Below are 19,138 nucleotides of genomic sequence, written 5' to 3'. Positions count from 1 at the left end.
TCCCACCGTGTGTCCACTCAGCTCTGTTTGTCTTCTTTTCTTCTTTAACCATCTTTCTCTCCATTGAACGGAGGAGGCCTGACGGCGGTTCCCGTCTCAAAAATGCTTTTCTGATCGGCTCATTCATTCGTGTCTCTTCCTCCTTTTCCTTCTCTTTTTCTCTCTCCTCTCCTGTCTTTCTGTCTGTGTCGTCGTCTCGATCACCTCCTCGGCACCTCTGTCCTCCCTCCTCTTCCTCTTCCTCTTCCTCCTCCTCCTCCTCCCTCCTCTCCCTCCTCCTCCTCTCCCTCCTCCTCCTCCTCTTCCTCTTCCTCCTCCTCCTCCTCCCTCCTCTCCCTCCTCCTCCTCTCCCTCCTCCTCCTCTCCCTCTTCCTCCGCCTCCTCCTCTGTCCTCCCTCCTCCTCCTCCTTCCTGTCTCAGATGGTCTTTCCTCGCCATGACCACGGCTTTCTCTCTGGCGACCAGTCCAACAACTTTCAGAGACGCTTTCTAAAGGTAGACAGACAGGCTTGTGCACGCCGTTTAACCTTTTATTACACTGGTGATGTTAAACGTTGGTAGAACCATTGGGTTGTGGGCGTAGCGCTGTCGCCTCACAGCTAGAAGGTCCTGGGTTTGATACCCGCTGGGCGGCGTGTTCTCCCCGCCACGTCATCAGTGCCCATAACCTATAGGTGGGGTTGGCGAGTCCTGTGTCCATGGGTCACAAAAGACATGCAGTAATCCTGGTCTCTATACTCCCTCCCCCTGGCCAGCCAAGGGCGCCTGATGGAGGGGAAAGGAACTGGTTGTGCTACGTCCAACCGGGGAAACTCTCCCCTTTCAGGTGAAAAGAAGCGGCTTGCACTCCTCATGCATATAGTATGAGGTCAGTCAGTTTGCAGAGGGAATGTAGCACCCTGGATTACATTAGATAATTGACACTGGGTGAAAAGAATGGGTTGCAAAATCGTGGGGTAAAAAAATCTAAAAAGAAAAGAAAGTCCCAATCCTACAAGGCCTCAGACAACACCATGCTGGTAGGAATAATGGAGTGCTAAATCTTTCCAGGTACATTTACAATGGAAACATACTGTATTATGTGTTAGCACTGATTTCGTTTTGTCCAAGGTTTAAAAAAAAAGAGGGGAACATTGTTTTATGGCCAAACGGTTCATTTATGGTGGGAAAAACTGCTGAAATAACTTTCTTTTCAAGGTATTTTTCTTAAAGCCATCACACTAAGTGACTAAGCACATAAGATCTCTAACACAGCATAATTGAGACGTCTCTGTTCAGACTCAGAGATAGATTGCACAAATAACACACTGTTAGAATATATAGTATTAGTATATATACAGGATGTTTTTTCTTTTTTTAATTAAGGACATTATAACATGAATGGGCCTACAGTCAGTTGACCTTCCCAGAAATGAGTACCAGCACTGCTCTGGAAGAATCAGCTTTTTATCCTGTTTGTTTGTACTCGATATGTCATTTTGAGACCAGTTTAAGATCACCAAACATTAAGAGTGAATGCAGTGAGATAGAAAAACACTACAGCCATAGTACAGACCGAGTCAGTCACATTGGGCCTTCTCTTTTATACATGCAGGTACCGTCTTAAACAACCCCCAACATTCTACCAATGTTCATCACTTTTAAACCACCGTTCCATTTCTTTACCGTAACATTTCTCCTTTTTTGAGGGGCGCTATCCCCTCCTATGTCCAGCTTTGAGGGTTTGTGTAAACACAAACATTGCTTAAACACAAACATTGAAGTCTAAAGTGAGGACGCACTTCACACGGGTGTGATTTTTCACAACTTTTTTCCCCCCTTTCTCTCCCGTCACCTTTTTTCACTCATGCCCATTTCCTGCCCGTTGCACGGCACCATGTTTCTTATTTTCCACCATTGTCTGTGTGTGTTTTTATCATAGCGTAATTAAATTGCGTTTGTTTGCAATGAAGTTGTTTCATATCGAAGGTCAACAACAACAATATTAGGAGGATAAACCACACGCAATTTTGATAGGCTTATGGAATGTGTTTTCCATTAGAGGGAGAATAGAACAGCTTTGTTGGTGAAGGCCGTGGGACGTCTAGAGCTGTGCTACCAATCTAGAGGAGGAAATGGGGTCTTAATGCTTGTTATGGACGATGTGGGCATAACATCGATTGCACTAAGACCAACACGCCACAGTACGGAATATAGCATGTCACACACGGATACCGCTAAGCCCTCCGGGGTGTGACAAACATTAATGGAGTCAGTTAAATGTTTGTAACTTCATTATAAAAACGGGGATAGAGAGTATAGTCGTAGACCGACGATGACACACTTTGTTGTTCGCGTGATCAAAGTTATTTTCGTGTGAAAGAAGGATTTCCGTTCGGTCTCGCAGAGGAACCGCAGCGAAATGAAACACTGTGGGTGTGGTTCTTAGTTTTAATTTAATCTAACAGTTTTAACGTGCGTGCGTGCGTGTGTGAGACTGAGAGTGAGCGTGTCATGTCTTACCATTAGCAAACCGAACCGGCTATCGACGATAACCTCCCATCATTCCTCCTTGTGTTCATCCCGTCAGGGAGACCAGGGCCAGGCCGGACCCCCTGGACCCCCCGGGGTCCCAGGCTCCCCGGGCCCCCGAGGACCCCCTGGAAACACTGGCAAGGACGGGCCCCGCGGCCCTGCCGGGGAACAGGTAGGAACCCTTATCTCACTTGTCCAAAGGCCTTCACAGTGAAGTGTCTGCTGTGTCCGTTCACCCTCATCTCAACATCACGCCCTAGACTCGTCTGTCACACACACACACGCACACGCACACACACGCACACACACACACGCACACACGCACACGCACACACGCACACGCACACACACACACGCGCACACACACACATGCATGCACGCAACCACACATTTAACATCTTTATTTGTATTCACATTTAACAAGAAATTCTGTTAAATGTATAGCGGATGTGAAAACTTGGAAAAGTGCTTCAGGATACAGATCACGGGTACAGAAAGCATCGTCCTTCTCCATATATGGTCGACTGCCAATTATTGCAGACACTGAACATAATTTAGCCGATGCCTTATAGCTCTCGGCTTGGGCATGCTTGCAATCTGCAGGCCCCTCACGACTGATTTATGTACATTACCCAGGCTTCCAAATATGAACACAAGTAGTTTACATTTGTAGCCAAACAAACACACACGCACACGCACGCACATAAGAGTCCGAACTCTGAATTCGGTATCATATTCTGGCATATATCCATTAGCGATTTGATAATCAGAGGAGCTATTGTGTGTACAAAGGAGAGATTATGTAAATACTGTATAAGCAGTATACGCGTGTGTGTGTGTGTGTGTGTGTGTGTGTGTGTGTGTGTGTGTGTGTGTGTGTGTGTGTGTGTGTGTGTGTGTGTGTGTGTGTGTGTGTGTGTGTGTGTGTGTGTGTGTGTGTGTGTGTGTGTGTGTGTGTGTGTGTGTGTGTGTGTGTGTGTGTGTGCGTACATGTGCGCGCATGTTGGGAAAGGGTGTGTAGATAAAATGGCAGTAAACCCAGATGTTCTATTCTCTTCCTTCTGGACCAGCCATGCAGTGAGCTGTGTGTGTGTGTGTGTGTGGGTGTGTGTGTGTGTGTGTGTGTGTGTGTGTGTGTGTGTGTGTGTGTGTGTGTGTGTGTGGACCAGCCACAGTGAGCTGTGTGTGTGTGTGTGTGTGTGTGTGTGTGTGTGTGTGTGTGTGTGTGTGGACCAGCCACAGTGAGCTGTGTGTGGTTTACCTAAAAAGTTCCCAAAATAGCAGCGTTGGTCTTTCGCCTCATCTGGACCGTGTTAGCCAATGAATGGCCACAGCACCGCGATCCAATCGTGTCCCCACTCTCTCTCTCTCGCGTGCCTGCGTGTCTTCCTGGACACGTCGTTGCAGACTTGCCACTGTAACAGATATAGATGTAATAGATAGGGCAACCGTGGAGGGTTCAGGGGCAGTTTCCTGCTCTAAAACAATGTGCACGCCGCCGCCTCGCCTCAGGCATCAGCCCTCCACTTTCCACAAGTTAGTTCATCCAGAGTGACAGCCCGGGGCTGTGGCTTGGGGACATAACGGCGGGGTGCCTGGGCTGGGGTGGAAGGTAATTTGTGTTCATTCAAGTATGAAGGAATGGATGCTTAGCCTCTGCTGGCATGATGCAGTGTGATGGAGACTCAAACGTGTGGGAGCATGAATCTGAGCCCCGGGAAAAAACAGAAGACGGGAGAGCGAAGGAGCCGGCGTGGCTCAAGAACAGAAACAGAAACAGGCTGCGTCGACCAAACGGGGTCGTCCGTTTAACCTATACTGCAGTCTAATGTGCCCCTCGCCGTGGGCTGATTAAAGGAGGTTTGAATGAACCCCAAACAACAAAACAAAGCATGGCCGCCATGCTGTTGGCAGATGTGTGAACAACGCACGCAGGGGAGAAGAGAAGGAGCCTGGCTGAGCGTTGCAGCCCGGCTGGGCGGTGCAGCCTGGCTGAGCGGTGCAGCCTGGCTGAGCGGTGCAGCCTGGCTGAGCGGTGCAGCCCGGCTGAGCGGTGCAGCCCGGCTGAACCGTTGCCCTCAGACCCAGTAATGGAAATGGAGATAGAGCAAGCCTCAATTAAAGTGACTGCATGGTAAGAGTGAGCTATACAGGGGTCTAAAGAAGGCAGTTCTTTGGAAAGACATTCAATAGATAGTACTTCCTGATGATTTTTTTTTTAACTTTTTATAAATTGTATATTAACATACCGTCGGCGGACCAAACCATGCTGCAGGCCACCAAGCTGCTCATTGTAGCAGTGCAGTGCCTTGCTCAAGGACACTTCATTTGAACCTGAACGCCAACATTTTGGCGTTCAGGTGCTTTCTGCCTGACAGGCAGCAGAGATATATATATTTGTAACTTGGAGCCAGGTCTGGTCTAGAGGGAATATATCCATCTATGGAATGAACCAGGTCTGGTCTAGAGGGAATATATCCATCTATGGAATGAACTTCCCGTTGCGATCAGAACTGCAGACTCACTCCCAATCTTCTGCCGTAGTCTGAAAACTCACCTCTTCAGAGCGACTCCATCTTAGCCCCGTAGACCTTACAGGCATATGTAAAGACGACCTTACAGGCGTATGCAAAGACGACCTTACAGGCATATGTAAAGACGACCTTACAGGCGTATGCAAAGACGACCTTACAGGCGTATGCAAAGACGACCTTACAGGCGTATGCAAAGACGACCTTACAGGCGTATGCAAAGACGACCTTACAGGCGTATGCAAAGACGACCTTACAGGCGTATGCAAAGACGACCTTACAGGCGTATGTAAAGACGACCTTACAGGCGTATGCAAAGACGACCTTACAGGCATATGTAAAGACGACCTTACAGGCATATGTAAAGACGACCTTACAGGCGTATGCAAAGACGACCTTACAGGCATATGTAAAGACGACCTTACAGGCATATGTAAAGACGACCTTACAGGCATATGTAAAGACGACCTTACAGGCGTATGTAAAGACGACCTTACAGGCATATGTAAAGACGACCTTACAGGCGTATGCAAAGACGACCTTACAGGCATATGTAAAGACGACCTTACAGGCATATGTAAAGACGACCTTACAGGCATATGTAAAGACGACCTTACAGGCATATGTAAAGACGACCTTACAGGCGTATGTAAAGACGACCTTACAGGCGTATGCAAAGACGACCTTACAGGCATATGCAAAGACGACCTTACAGGCATATGTAAAGACGACCTTACAGGCATATGTAAAGACGACCTTACAGGCGTATGTAAAGACGACCTTACAGGCGTATGCAAAGACGACCTTACAGGCATATGCAAAGACGACCTTACAGGCATATGTAAAGACGACCTTACAGGCGTATGCAAAGACGACCTTACAGGCATATGTAAAGACGACCTTACAGGCGTATGCAAAGACGACCTTACAGGCGTATGCAAAGACGACCTTACAGGCGTATGCAAAGACGACCTTACAGGCGTATGCAAAGACGACCTTACAGGCGTATGCAAAGACGACCTTACAGGCGTATGCAAAGACGACCTTACAGGCGTATGCAAAGACGACCTTACAGGCATATGTAAAGACGACCTTACAGGCGTATGCAAAGACGACCTTACAGGCGTATGCAAAGACGACCTTACAGGCGTATGCAAAGACGACCTTACAGGCGTATGCAAAGACGACCTTACAGGCGTATGCAAAGACGACCTTACAGGCATATGCAAAGACGACCTTACAGGCATATGTAAAGACGACCTTACAGGCATATGTAAAGACGACCTTACAGGCGTATGCAAAGACGACCTTACAGGCATATGTAAAGACGACCTTACAGGCATATGTAAAGACGACCTTACAGGCGTATGCAAAGACGACCTTACAGGCGTATGCAAAGACTAACCTTACAGGCGTATGCAAAGACGACCTTACAGGCATATGTAAAGACGACCTTACAGGCATATGTAAAGACGACCTTACAGGCATATGTAAAGACGACCTTACAGGCATATGTAAAGACGACCTTACAGGCATATGTAAAGACGACCTTACAGGCGTATGCAAAGACGACCTTACAGGCATATGTAAAGACGACCTTACAGGCATATGCAAAGACGACCTTACAGGCATATGTAAAGACGACCTTACAGGCATATGTAAAGACGACCTTACAGGCATATGTAAAGACGACCTTACAGGCGTATGCAAAGACGACCTTACAGGCGTATGCAAAGACGACCTTACAGGCATATGCAAAGACGACCTTACAGGCATATGTAAAGACGACCTTACAGGCGTATGTAAAGACGACCTTACAGGCGTATGTAAAGACGACCTTACAGGCGTATGCAAAGACGACCTTACAGGCATATGTAAAGACGACCTTACAGGCGTATGCAAAGACTAACCTTATTAATTTAGATGTAGCATATTATGCGTGCGTGCATGCGTGCATGCGTGCGTTCATGCGTGCATGGAGCAGAAGGATGGGCGCCAGATGGAAAGCCTCACTGCGTAGCTTCTGATTATCGTTCTGAAATAAGAGAAAGGGGTTAATAACCTCCAACTTATGATAACATTTAGAACATTTATTACGACGTACGAGCAACTACTTGAGAGGATGGATAAACACGCGGCAACCCGTGCGATCGGACAGCTGTGTGTGTGTGTGTGTGTGTGTGTGTGTGTGTGTGTGTGTGTGTGTGTGTGTGTGTGTGTGTGTGTGTGTGTGTGTGTGTGTGTGTGTGTGTGTGTGTGTGTGTGTGTGTGTGTGTGTGTGTGTGTGTGTGTGTGTGTGTGTGTGTGTGTGTGTGTGTGTGTGTGTGTGCGTGCGCTCTTACACAAGATCTTCCCTATAGCTATGGATGACTTCACAGCAGATGTTGAACTGCTCAGAGCACAAGCCCACCTGGCACACACACACTTACATGCACGTGCACGCATGCACGCATGCACACACACACGCACGCATGCACACGCACGCACGCACCCACAAACACAAACACACACAGTATTTACATAAACTTTCATTTGTACACAATAGCTCTGATTACCAAAGCTGTATGGATATATGCCAGGATATGATACTGGATTACAGTCCCAAGTGTTGACTCCTCTCTCTCCCTCTCTCTGTGTGTGTGTGTGTGTGTGTGTGTGTGTGTGTGTGTGTGTGTGTGTGTGTGTGTGTGTGTGTGTGTGTGTGTGTGTGTGTGTGTGTGTGTGTGTGTGTGTGTGTGTGTGTGTGTGTGTGTTCGCTACAGTATGTATATTTATGTATCAATCTATGAAACACCCACACACACACGCACGCGCACGCACGCACACACACAAACACACACAGTATTTACATAAACTTTCATTTGTACACAATAGCTCTGATTACCAGAGCTGTGTGTGTGTGTGTGTGTGTGTGTGTGTGCACGCATGTTACGTGTGTATGTTCGCTACAGTATGTATATTTATGTATCTCTGAAACTCTCCATATATGTCTTCGGTCTAAAAAACATGATTACAAACATGCAAAAACATGCACGAGCGCGCGCGCGCACACACACACACACACACACACACACACACACACACACACGTTTCCACGCAGCAGGTCAGTGCAGGCCTCATTCATCATGCTGTGCAGAGTATGAGTTCTGACTGCAGGGGGCGCCGTGTTCATATCTTTCTCTTTAACCCATTCTGACCTGAGATCAGATTCATACGAGGTTTCCGCCGGACACACACTGGTCTGATGAACCCATTCTGACCTGAGATCAGATTCTAAAAATGTCAGTCGTTCTTCGATTTTTCAAAAAATAGCAGACCTACAAGCTCGTAGCGCGCCACTCGGTGGCGCGCTATGAGCTTGTAGATCTGCTATTTTTAAATAGCTAAAGCATAACATGATGCTGACACCAAAATGGGTGCCCGGTCAGAATGGGTTAAAAATGTCAATCAGTCTGAGGCGACAGGCCAGGCTCTGTTTAACCACTATTTTATTATGTTTAATAATAACTGTACTGTATAATACATTGCATCACTATGTAACTGTTTCTCATTACTATTTTTTGCACATTATTGTATATTATTGTTTGTCATTTACATGTCTCGATGAATTGAATACACAGGACCCTAACGTAAACAAGCTCTGAGAGCTTTATCTGGGTCATCCTATACGATTATTTTGTATAAATATGTGCCACCGTGCCTCTTCTTACAAACTGTTAAAGTATTTAATCAATCAACCAATCAATCAATCAATCAATCAAAAACTATATCTACATATACACGTAGCATATCCATGTTGTACAGTATGTACATGTACTACTACTCTTACTCTTACGATGAATAGCCAATCTACACGCTTCTGTACCAGTGTCTATTTTTGTCCAAAATGACATGCTCTCAAACCAAGGATGTCAGGATGACAGTGGTTAAAACACCAGTCAACACTGACATCTAGTGGCCATTTATCAACGTTCACCATAACACTACTATACTGTAATATCTTTGTCCTTTCTTCTCCTCCTCAGGGTTTTCCAGGTCGTGACGCCATTGAGGTGAGTCCAGGTTTTTGGGTTTACTACTAAACAATCCATGTGTTGTTCATCAAACATTATAACATGCTAGTGGCTATTAAAGACCTGAATAAACTTATATGTCTTCTCTCTCATCTGACATTTCTTTCAGGGAGCGCAGGGGTCGCCTGGAAAGCCAGTAAGATCACTCACTCATCATGTCGTTTCATCTTGTATTTGACCTCTCCTGTATATCAGCTGAGACACAACGACCCTTTCAGACAGAAGTATGGAGTCAATGTACTGCTCAGACAGCTGGTCATCAAGGGAAACGTTGTACAATTAATTTAAAAATACAAACATATTTTTTTTATATAATCATATAAAAAACAAAGAAATGTGCCTGTCACAGACATGAACAAAGCATGTTCAGTGAGGAAACAGTCCTGCAGTCGTTCATTTTGCCGCTCATTTTGCGCCTCAGCATCACATTCTCATTCACATGATTCACATAGTTTTAATTTAGTTTTTTATTAGTTTTAGTGTTAGTTTAAAAATTAAATCTGCCCTTTTCAATCCTGCACCTGGCAGGTAAGTCAGCTGCAGGATTGAAAAGGGCCAGAGTAAGTATTAAAGTAATAAAAACTCAATAAATAAATAAATAAATAAATTTACAAAAACAAAAACTATAAGGGCATTTTGTCTATCATTTTACTTAGTTTTAGTTAGTTTTGTAAACACACAAGACAGTTTCAGTTTAGTTATCGTTTTTTCTTTTCCTTTTCTAGTTTTTATTTAGTTCAGTTAACGAAAATGTTTTTTATTCATTTTAGCTTTAGTTTTTTTGTTGGTTTTAGTTGACGATGATAACCTTGACCCAGGTCTTGACAACACTCGTAACCCATCATGTGTGTCAACAAACAGGGAGAAGATGGTGAGCCTGGCTATCCTGGCCCGCAGGGCCCTCCAGGGGGAAAGGTAATGATGAACTCTACAGCAGTGGTTCCCAAACGCTTTCATGTCAAGGACCCCCAAAAATCGACATTAATTAGGTCGAGGACCCCCATTTGAAAAGATATGCCAGTGACCCCGATAAGAGAGGATTTTTTACGGCTCTAGCAGTGATTCCGAAACAATTATACAAAATAATTTCATGGACACCCAGTTTCACATGCAATAGGCTATGGACCCCGATTCAATGGCATTTCTATCTCTGGTACCCCAATTGATATTGTAAAATCACTGTTAATTTAAGTCTGAGAGTGTACACTCTCTGAGTTACAGACCCATAAGGGTCCATTTGGTTCCTAACTGTATCTCTAATTTAGCTAGGGACTCCCCTCCTCCCCCCTGAAAGTACCCCTAGGGGTCCCCGGACCCCACTTTGAGAACCAATGCTCTACAAGTACTCAATGACCACATGCAGTGGGGTCGTATCTACGGAGAGAAAAGGTCCGTTTCTCAATGGATGTATCATCTATGAAGTTTAAAAAACAAATTGAGCCCCTATGTACCTCGCAAAAATGCGGGCAAAATTCATGAGAGCCCCAAATCCATATATGTCCACCATCAACAACCTGGTAAGGCACAATGAGGCAAAATTACCTCAAATTCATTCTGCTTTCAGTAGCATGTGACGTGTCAAACTAGGGGGTTTTCATGATTCTGAATCCATTCCAAGCATTAGTTTTGCACTGACCTCGTCACATTTGTGATGACGGCTATGGTCTGTAACTCAGAGAGTGTACACTCTTCTCCACTGAGAAACAGACCTTTGCTCTCCGCGGTCACGGAAGTATCAGATACGACCTCACACCGACATTGTGAATATAACTCTCACACTGACCATGTCCCTCTCCTGCATGTTGAAACAGGGCGAGGCAGGAGCTGGAGAGAAAGGAGAGAGGGGATTGGATGGACTGCCAGGATTCAAGGTAGAAGTCTTTATTATTAGTATCAGCAGCAGCGGTAGTAATAATAGTAATCTAGTTAGTACATTCAGTACATGCCATAGCGGTATAATGTAGGCTAGTAGTAGTAGTAATAACAATACATATTGCACTAGCAGTAATAATAGTTATAGCTGTACATGCATGCAGTTGTAGTGGCAGTAATAGTACCCCCAGAATTATCTGTATTTGGTTGCGGACCCCCATCTGAAAATATGTTGTTCCAGGGACCCCCCAGAAGCAAAGATTTTAGTTAAAAATGTTCGCTCTGAAAGAATAAGATTTGTGCCACATTTACACGATTAAAAAAAAAATCCAGATATACAAGCTTGTATCGCGGCACTCGGTCCCGTGCTATGAGCTTGTAGATCTTCTATTTTTTATAACATACGGTAATGCTTGCGGTAAAACCACCAAACCATCTCTCTTTTTTTCCTCTAATGTGTGTCTGTTCAAATGTGTTCAAAGGGTGACCGAGGGGAGGCCGGTGACCACGGACCCCAGGGACCCATGGTACGTGCTGTTTGGTCCAAACATGTGCCCGTCTGTCACGCAGTGGGCTTGTTGCTGTGTGTTTTTGTCATGCGACGCATTGTGAGCTTGTAGAGCTCGTGTAGCTATTTTCAGTACATTGTGAGTAATTGTGTCTCTGATGGGCTCTGTAGGGCCATCCTGTAATATTAATAATAATAATAATAATAATTGTGTCTCTGATGGGCTCTGTAGGGCCATCCTGTAATATTAATAATAATAATAATAATAATTGTGTCTCTGATGGGCTCTGTAGGGCCATCCTGTAATATTAATAATAATAATAATAATAATTGTGTCTCTGATGGGCTCTGTAGGGCCATCCTGTAATATTAATAATAATAATAATAATAATTGTGTCTGATGGGCTCTGTAGGGCCATCCTGTAATATTAATAATAATAATAATAATAATTGTGTCTGATGGGCTCTGTAGGGCCATCCTGTAATATTAATAATAATAATAATAATAATTGTGTCTCTGATGGGCTCTGTAGGGCCATCCTGTAATATTAATAATAATAATAATAATAATTGTGTCTCTGATGGGCTCTGTAGGGCCATCCTGTAATATTAATAATAATAATAATAAGTGTGTCTTTGATGGGCTCTGTAGGGCCATCCTGTAATATTAATAATAATAATAATAATAATAAGTGTGTCTCTGATGGGCTCTGTAGGGCCATCCTGGGGACAAGGGAGTCGCGGGCTCCTCAGACATCATCGACTTCAACGGGAAGCTCCTGGACGCGTTCCAGGTGAGCAGCGCCACAATATACCCATCTGGGCCTCTACACTACACCATGTGGTTTCCCAAACTTTCTTATGTCAAGGATTGACACTAATTAGCCCGCAGACCATCCATTCTCTTGTCAAGACCCGCCACGTGTAGGCAAATTGAACACATTGCCGTTTCTTCCTGACAGGCGATCAGCAGCATCAGTGTCGCGGTAATCTACTGCATGGCCTTGTTGGTGTGATTTGTCAGCAAAACATACGATATGCACAGCCACACACACACACACACACACACACACACACACAGACAGCACAGAGCATGTTCGTCTGATTATGTGTGTACACTGCAGGGCCACACACGCGCACACACACACACACACACACACACACACACACACACACACACACACACACACACACACACACACACACACACACACACACACACACACACACACGCGCACACACACACACACACACACACACACACACACTGTGATCTGTGACTGTGTTTATGCCGTGGGTGTGTTTTTCTCAGTAGGTATACTCCTGACATCAGATGTTATTGAATGTCAGTCCATGTAACCAAACGCCCCAGGCGACCAATACATCATTACATACACATGTATACGTACAGGATGCAACACATGCCAGAACATACAACTCTCAATTCAATTCAATTCAATTCAAAGGGCTTTATTGGCATGAGAAAACATACGTTTACATTGCCAAAGCAGAAAGAACAATGCAACGCATGCAGGGCATCACGTTCAACACATCACTCACGTTCAACATGTTTACAGAACCTTGTCGTTCATCATCGGTGTGCATGGACGCTCACGCCACTATCATTATAGTTATCTGACCTCATCAAACCCTGTACACGCAAGACACTGCCCCCGCTGCCACCCTTAGATCTCCATATATGGAGCTGACCTGTTCTGACATTCCATATATGTTGATCTGACCTCATCAAACCCTGTACACTCAAGACAAGCTCCATATACTGTATGGCCGGTACAGAATTCATTCCATATGTTGATCTGACCCCCCCCCCATGCCAAAGCGCCAGCGCTCGCCCTGCAGTCTGACATACACCCAGGCGAATGCGCTCTTCTCGCCCTCAGGGCGTCTTACTGGTAGTTACCATTCCTGATGTGGACGTGATGTGCCCCTTTAAAATTTGTCAGCTATTGCGTTTGTTGTGTGTTTCTTTCTTGTGGCATTTTCTTTTATTGCCTTCGGATATGTGTGTTTGAGTTGTGACATGCTATGAGGATTTGTGTTTGAGTTGTAACATGCTATGAGGATTTGTGTTTGAGTTGTAACATGCTATGAGGATTTGTGTTTGAGTTGTAACATGCTATGAGGATTTGTGTTTGAGTTGTAACATGCTATGAGGATTTGTGTTTGAGTTGTAACATGCTATGAGGATTTGTGTTTGAGTTGCAACATGCTATGAGGATTTGTGTTTGAGTTGTAACATGCTATGAGGATTTGTGTTTGAGTTGCAACATGCTATGAGGATTTGTGTTTGATTTGTGACATGCTATGAGGATTTGTGTTTGAGTTGCAACATGCTATGAGGATTTGTGTTTGATTTGTGACATGCTTTGCGGTGGTGCTGTGATGCTAGCAGACGGGAAGACTTCTCTGATCATACCCATGGATGTATTAAAAGATCCAAAACTGTCATTTCTTTAGGGACAGAAGTATTGCTTGTGTGGGACAAGTTAGGCCTACCTATAAGTTGCTATTAAAGGTCATATTCGACCATATAGGCCTAATATTGCTTTCATTTTGACATTAAACCCCTCTGGCGTCTCACATTTTGTTTTTAAATCTCATGTTATTATAACAGGCTTAAAAACACATCTAGCAGAAAAAGAGACAATGAGAGAGCTTTAAAACAGAAAGCCAACTATTAGGGGGACTATGGCATTGGATCACTGATGCCTGCCAGTCAGTCAGTCACAATGTGGGACAGCTAGGGTCTCAATTTGTGGGACGCCTGAAAAGTCTTGGAAATGAGGGACTGTCCCGTGCAAATGGGGGGCATCTGGTCACCCTACCCATGGCTGTATTAAAAGCCTGTCATGCTCTGCATGCATTGTGCTGTTCCGCAACTCAGCGGGGATGCAAATGAAAGCCTGCAGTGGAATATAATCCCTCTCTTCTACACACAGAGCACATTGATATTCTGCCACGTACCGTGCTACATGCTAATAACTAGATGCTTATCTCTGCAGTGGAGTGTGTATTTGATTGAAAAAACACCGTGCATTCGGCCCCCGCGAGGCTCAGTGTGAAATGGGCCCCATGCGTGCGATACTATAGAGAGCCTTGTGAGCAGAAGTTCCAGAGGACTCTGACCTGCAGAGATCTTATCAATAGTCTGGGGCCAATCTGCATCGGTTGGCCTCAGTTCAGTCAGATGGTTTTAGAGGCAGAGAGAGATTGCGTGAGTTTCGCATAGTGCACTGCAGTGCACCATCATATGTGTGCAACCTGTTTCGCTATATCTACGCTGACTTGTTTGTGTGGAAAAAGCCACATTTCACATCTGTGGTGAAATTCTAGTCAATGATGATAAATTTAGTGCTGAACACAAGACTGAAATATACTGGATTTATTATATTCCAACCCAATTTAATTTCATGGCTTTTTAGCATAATTATCTGCGTGGGTGGCTATACCACTGCTGGGTGATGATGGAATAGCCTCTAAGACAATTGTTGTTGGGGAAACACATCTGTCGGTTGCCATGGCTTTGCCAACGAACAACCACAGGCTTCTCGGAGGAGGAGAAAGAAGCATGTTCACCTCTGGGAGGGGGAGTATTATTTCCATCTTTTATTGCTTCAAGATGGCGGCACACACTTCAGAGGTCTCGGGCAACAAGTGTTGCTTTGTGACTCTAGAGAGGAGAGTAAAGGGCATGATGTAAGAGAGCCATCCGTCACCAGAGAAGACACCATGGACTCCAGATATAACCACTAGATACGCTTCCATCATCTGCTGGCCCTATGAAGCCCTAAGGACGTTTCATTTGATTCGGGAATCTTTGCACGTTGAATTAATCATTATCCATTGTTTCAGCACCCTCCCCCTCCCCCCCTCCCCTCTCTACTTTTGACATGTCCATACATACGCTCATATGGATGCTAGAAATAAAGACTAAACCTTAAATAAAGTCAGAGGTGGAAAGTAACTTAAGTACTGTACTTGAGTACACGTTCAAGATACCTTTACGTTACTGGATTTTTTCTGATCTGCAGTACTTCTATTTCTGTTATATCTCAGAGGAAATTGTTGTACTTTTAGTCCACTACAGTATTATTATTAGAAAACCTACATTAACCACGTCAGCCCTACTGTATATTTAGACAATTTGAAAATAGCTGGTCTACCAGGCAGTGCGACGCATTGTGAGCTTGTAGATCTTCAAAGGATTTTTAATACATTTGAAAAGATTTAAACATTCTGCATAATGAGCACATTTACATTTGACACTTTTAATTTTGATGCTTTTTTAACTTTCACTCACTTCCACCGCTGCATAAAGGCTCTGTCTCCTTCGTTGCTCGGTGATGGAAACCTCCCGTGAGGCGTTCCAGTGTGAAGCGTGCGGTCGACGACATCGTGTAGCATGAAAACCACATTCTGTGCCATTTTGCAGCCGTTTAACCCATTCTGACCTGAGATCAGATTCATACGAGGTTTCCACTGGACACACACTGGTCTGATTAACCCATTCTGACCTGAGATCAGATTCTAAAAATGTCAGTCGTTCTTCGATTATTCAAAAATAGCAGACCTACAAGCTCGTATCGCGCCACTCGGTGGCGCGATATGAGCTTGTAGATCTGCTATTTTTCAATAGCTAAAGCATAACATGATGCTAACACCAAAATGGGTGCCCGTTCAGAATGGGTTAAGAACTTTAAGGCCTAATTGTATATCAACGCATCGGCAACAAAGCTGGTCCTCATCAGTCAGCGACAGGCAGCGGCGGAGAGAAGGAACACGAAGAACCATCCGATGTGTTTACTGTCGGGGCCTGATATTCATCCGATGTGTTTACTGATATTCGCTTGAGAAATCAGCCAGCGTTTGTACTGTTGCTTTATGTTGGCGCCAGAGCATCACATCACAGCCCCGGTGTGAATTCCCTGCAACGTTCCCAAGGTTTTAACCAGTTAAGACCTGAGACCAGATTCTACTTCTAAAACCTATTGTTTCTATATTAGTGGTTCTCAAACTATTTCATGTCAATTGAGCCCCCAAAATTACATGTATTTGGCCGCCGACGCCCTGGTCAGCGACACCCCCAGCAAATATTTGACTGAAAAATGTTCGCTGTGAAAGAATATATATTCAAACATTTGCATACATTTTCATGTATCATGGTTAAAAGGGGTTAAAAGCTACGAGGTGACGCAGATGCGTTCCAGGTGTTAATGGCTTAAACACCAATATGTTTCACACATCAGACAGCTGCCTGCGCATCTGTGTGAACGAATGCCTGAGAAAGAAAGCACTATAGTGTCATTAAACATGGAGAGCTCTTTCAAACGCAATAAATTAGACAGTTCATTATTTTATTTGTCTTTTTCTTTTTTCCCAGGGTCCACCTGGTCCACCTGGGATTCGCGGACCCCCCGGCGAAAAAGTAAGGAATTTACCAAACTTCCTGTGAGTTGTGTTATCGTGAACGTCACACATCTTCACACCATCATGTGACTTCTGGATCTTTCTTTTTTTAGAAGCTGTGGTTTGAAACCAGACTGTTTAAGCACATTCAAGCCCGTCGTGTTGTTGAGTTGTGGTTATGATAATGCATTCTATCTCATATAGGATTATTAGAAGTCAGGATAATAAAAGTTGTCTTTCACCTGTCCACCAGGGGGAGCTTGGCTTACCTGGACCTTCAGGAGAGGATGGAGAGAAGGTACGTATAGCACATACCAGATTGACCATAGATAGACCAACCATAAACAGCCATATAGCCATCATCACAAATGTGATGAGGTCATCACATTAGGGCAAGTGGCTATGGCCGAATTGAGTGATTTTCATGGAAAACTAATGCTTGGAATGGATGCAGAATCATGAAAGAAGTTTGGCATGCCACATGCTACTTAAAGCATAATGAAATTTAGAAAGGTTTGCCTTATATCGGTTGTTAATGGTGGCTCCCCGCAGAGGGGCTTGGGGGCTCAATTTGTTTTATAACCTTCATAGACGATAAATCCACTGAGAAACGGACCTTTGCTCTCCGCGGTCACGGAAGTATCAGATATTACCCAACTAGCATGCGTTTATTTTGGACGCACAGAGAAGTTGAGGGGCGATTACGCACGCGTATTTTCACGGGTGAAATTGTTGCACATGCGCTTGTTTCGTGCACACGCCCGCGGGATGACTAGACCTGGAATGTGGTGAGTGGTCCCGTGTCCCTCATGAGCAGATCGAGGCGACAACGCCTGCGCCACCCACTTCCCGTCTGAAAGGACCTTAATATGTAAAGAAATACGGTAAATACAGAAAGAAAACAGAAGGTTTTTGAGGGGCGCTATGTCCAGCTTAGAGGGTCTGTGTAAACACAAAAATTTAAGACAAAAGTGTGTAAACACAAACATTGAAGACAAAAGTGAGGACGCAAATTGTGATTGGCCAGAATGAGATGATGTATGATGACGTATAATGATAAGAGCGCCCCTCACTTCACACAGGTGTGATTTCTTTTGACTAGCCACATATCAGAGAAGCACATGCTATTACACCCCATCTTTTGCTATAAATAGCTATAAAGCAACCATTACACTTACGTACTGTCAACATATTATATTGTGTAATTTTTCTTTGTTTGGGATTGTCTTGTCTTGTTTTTCTTCATGAGGAAGCTCTAAGTAGAAACATTTCAGAAACAGCTGTATCGTAACGTGTTGGAACAGCTGTATCGTAACGTGTTGGAACAGCTGTATCGTAACGTGTTGGAACAGCTGTATCGTAACGTGTTGGAACAGCTGTATCGTAACGTGTTGGAACAGCTGTATCGTAACGTGTTGAAACAGCTGTATCGTAACGTGTTGGAACAGCTGTATCGTAACGTGTTGGAACAGCTGTATCGTAACGTGTTGGAACAGCTGTATCGTAACGTGTTGGAACAGCTGTATCGTAACGTGTTGAAACAGCTGTATCGTAACGTGTTGGAACAGCTGTATCGTAACGTGTTGGAACAGCTGTATCGTAACGTGTTGGAACAGCTGTATCGTAACGTGTTGGAACAGCTGTATCGTAACGTGTTGGAACAGCTGTATCGTAACGTGTTGGAACAGCTGTATCGTAACGTGTTGGAACAGCTGTATCGTAACGTGTTGGAACAGCTGTATCGTAACGTGTTGGAACAGCTGTATCGTAAGCATGAGACAAAACCGTTTGAACCTTGATTCAGGTGGAAAACAGCCATGTTTCTCATCATGAAATCGTTTTAAGGTTCTCTGTTCCTCATGAGCTTACTACTAGGCACCTTTCTTTCTTTCTTTCTTTCTTTCTTTCTTTCTTTCTTTCTTTCTAAAATAAATAAATAATTATATTGTGCATGTAATGTGCATATCATCACCTGAACACCAGATTAGAGGGAGTTTCTAAACGCCTTTTTCAAAAAGGCGCCATGAGGCGCCAGTGGCAACGAGGGCATGACGGGAAAGCTTGACCTTTAACCCTGCTGCTCTTCCACTAGGGGCCGAAGGGTGACCTGGGTTTGACCGGACTGGCAGGAGACAGAGGAGAGAGAGGAGAGATGGGTCTTTCTGGACCTGCTGTGAGTATAGTGAAGGATGTAGAAGGATGTATTATTGCAA

Source organism: Protomyctophum parallelum (assembly GCF_964188405.1).
Source record: "Protomyctophum parallelum genome assembly, chromosome: 16".
Lineage (NCBI taxonomy): Eukaryota > Metazoa > Chordata > Actinopteri > Myctophiformes > Myctophidae > Protomyctophum > Protomyctophum parallelum.
Note: the sequence above shows the minus strand (reverse complement) of the source record.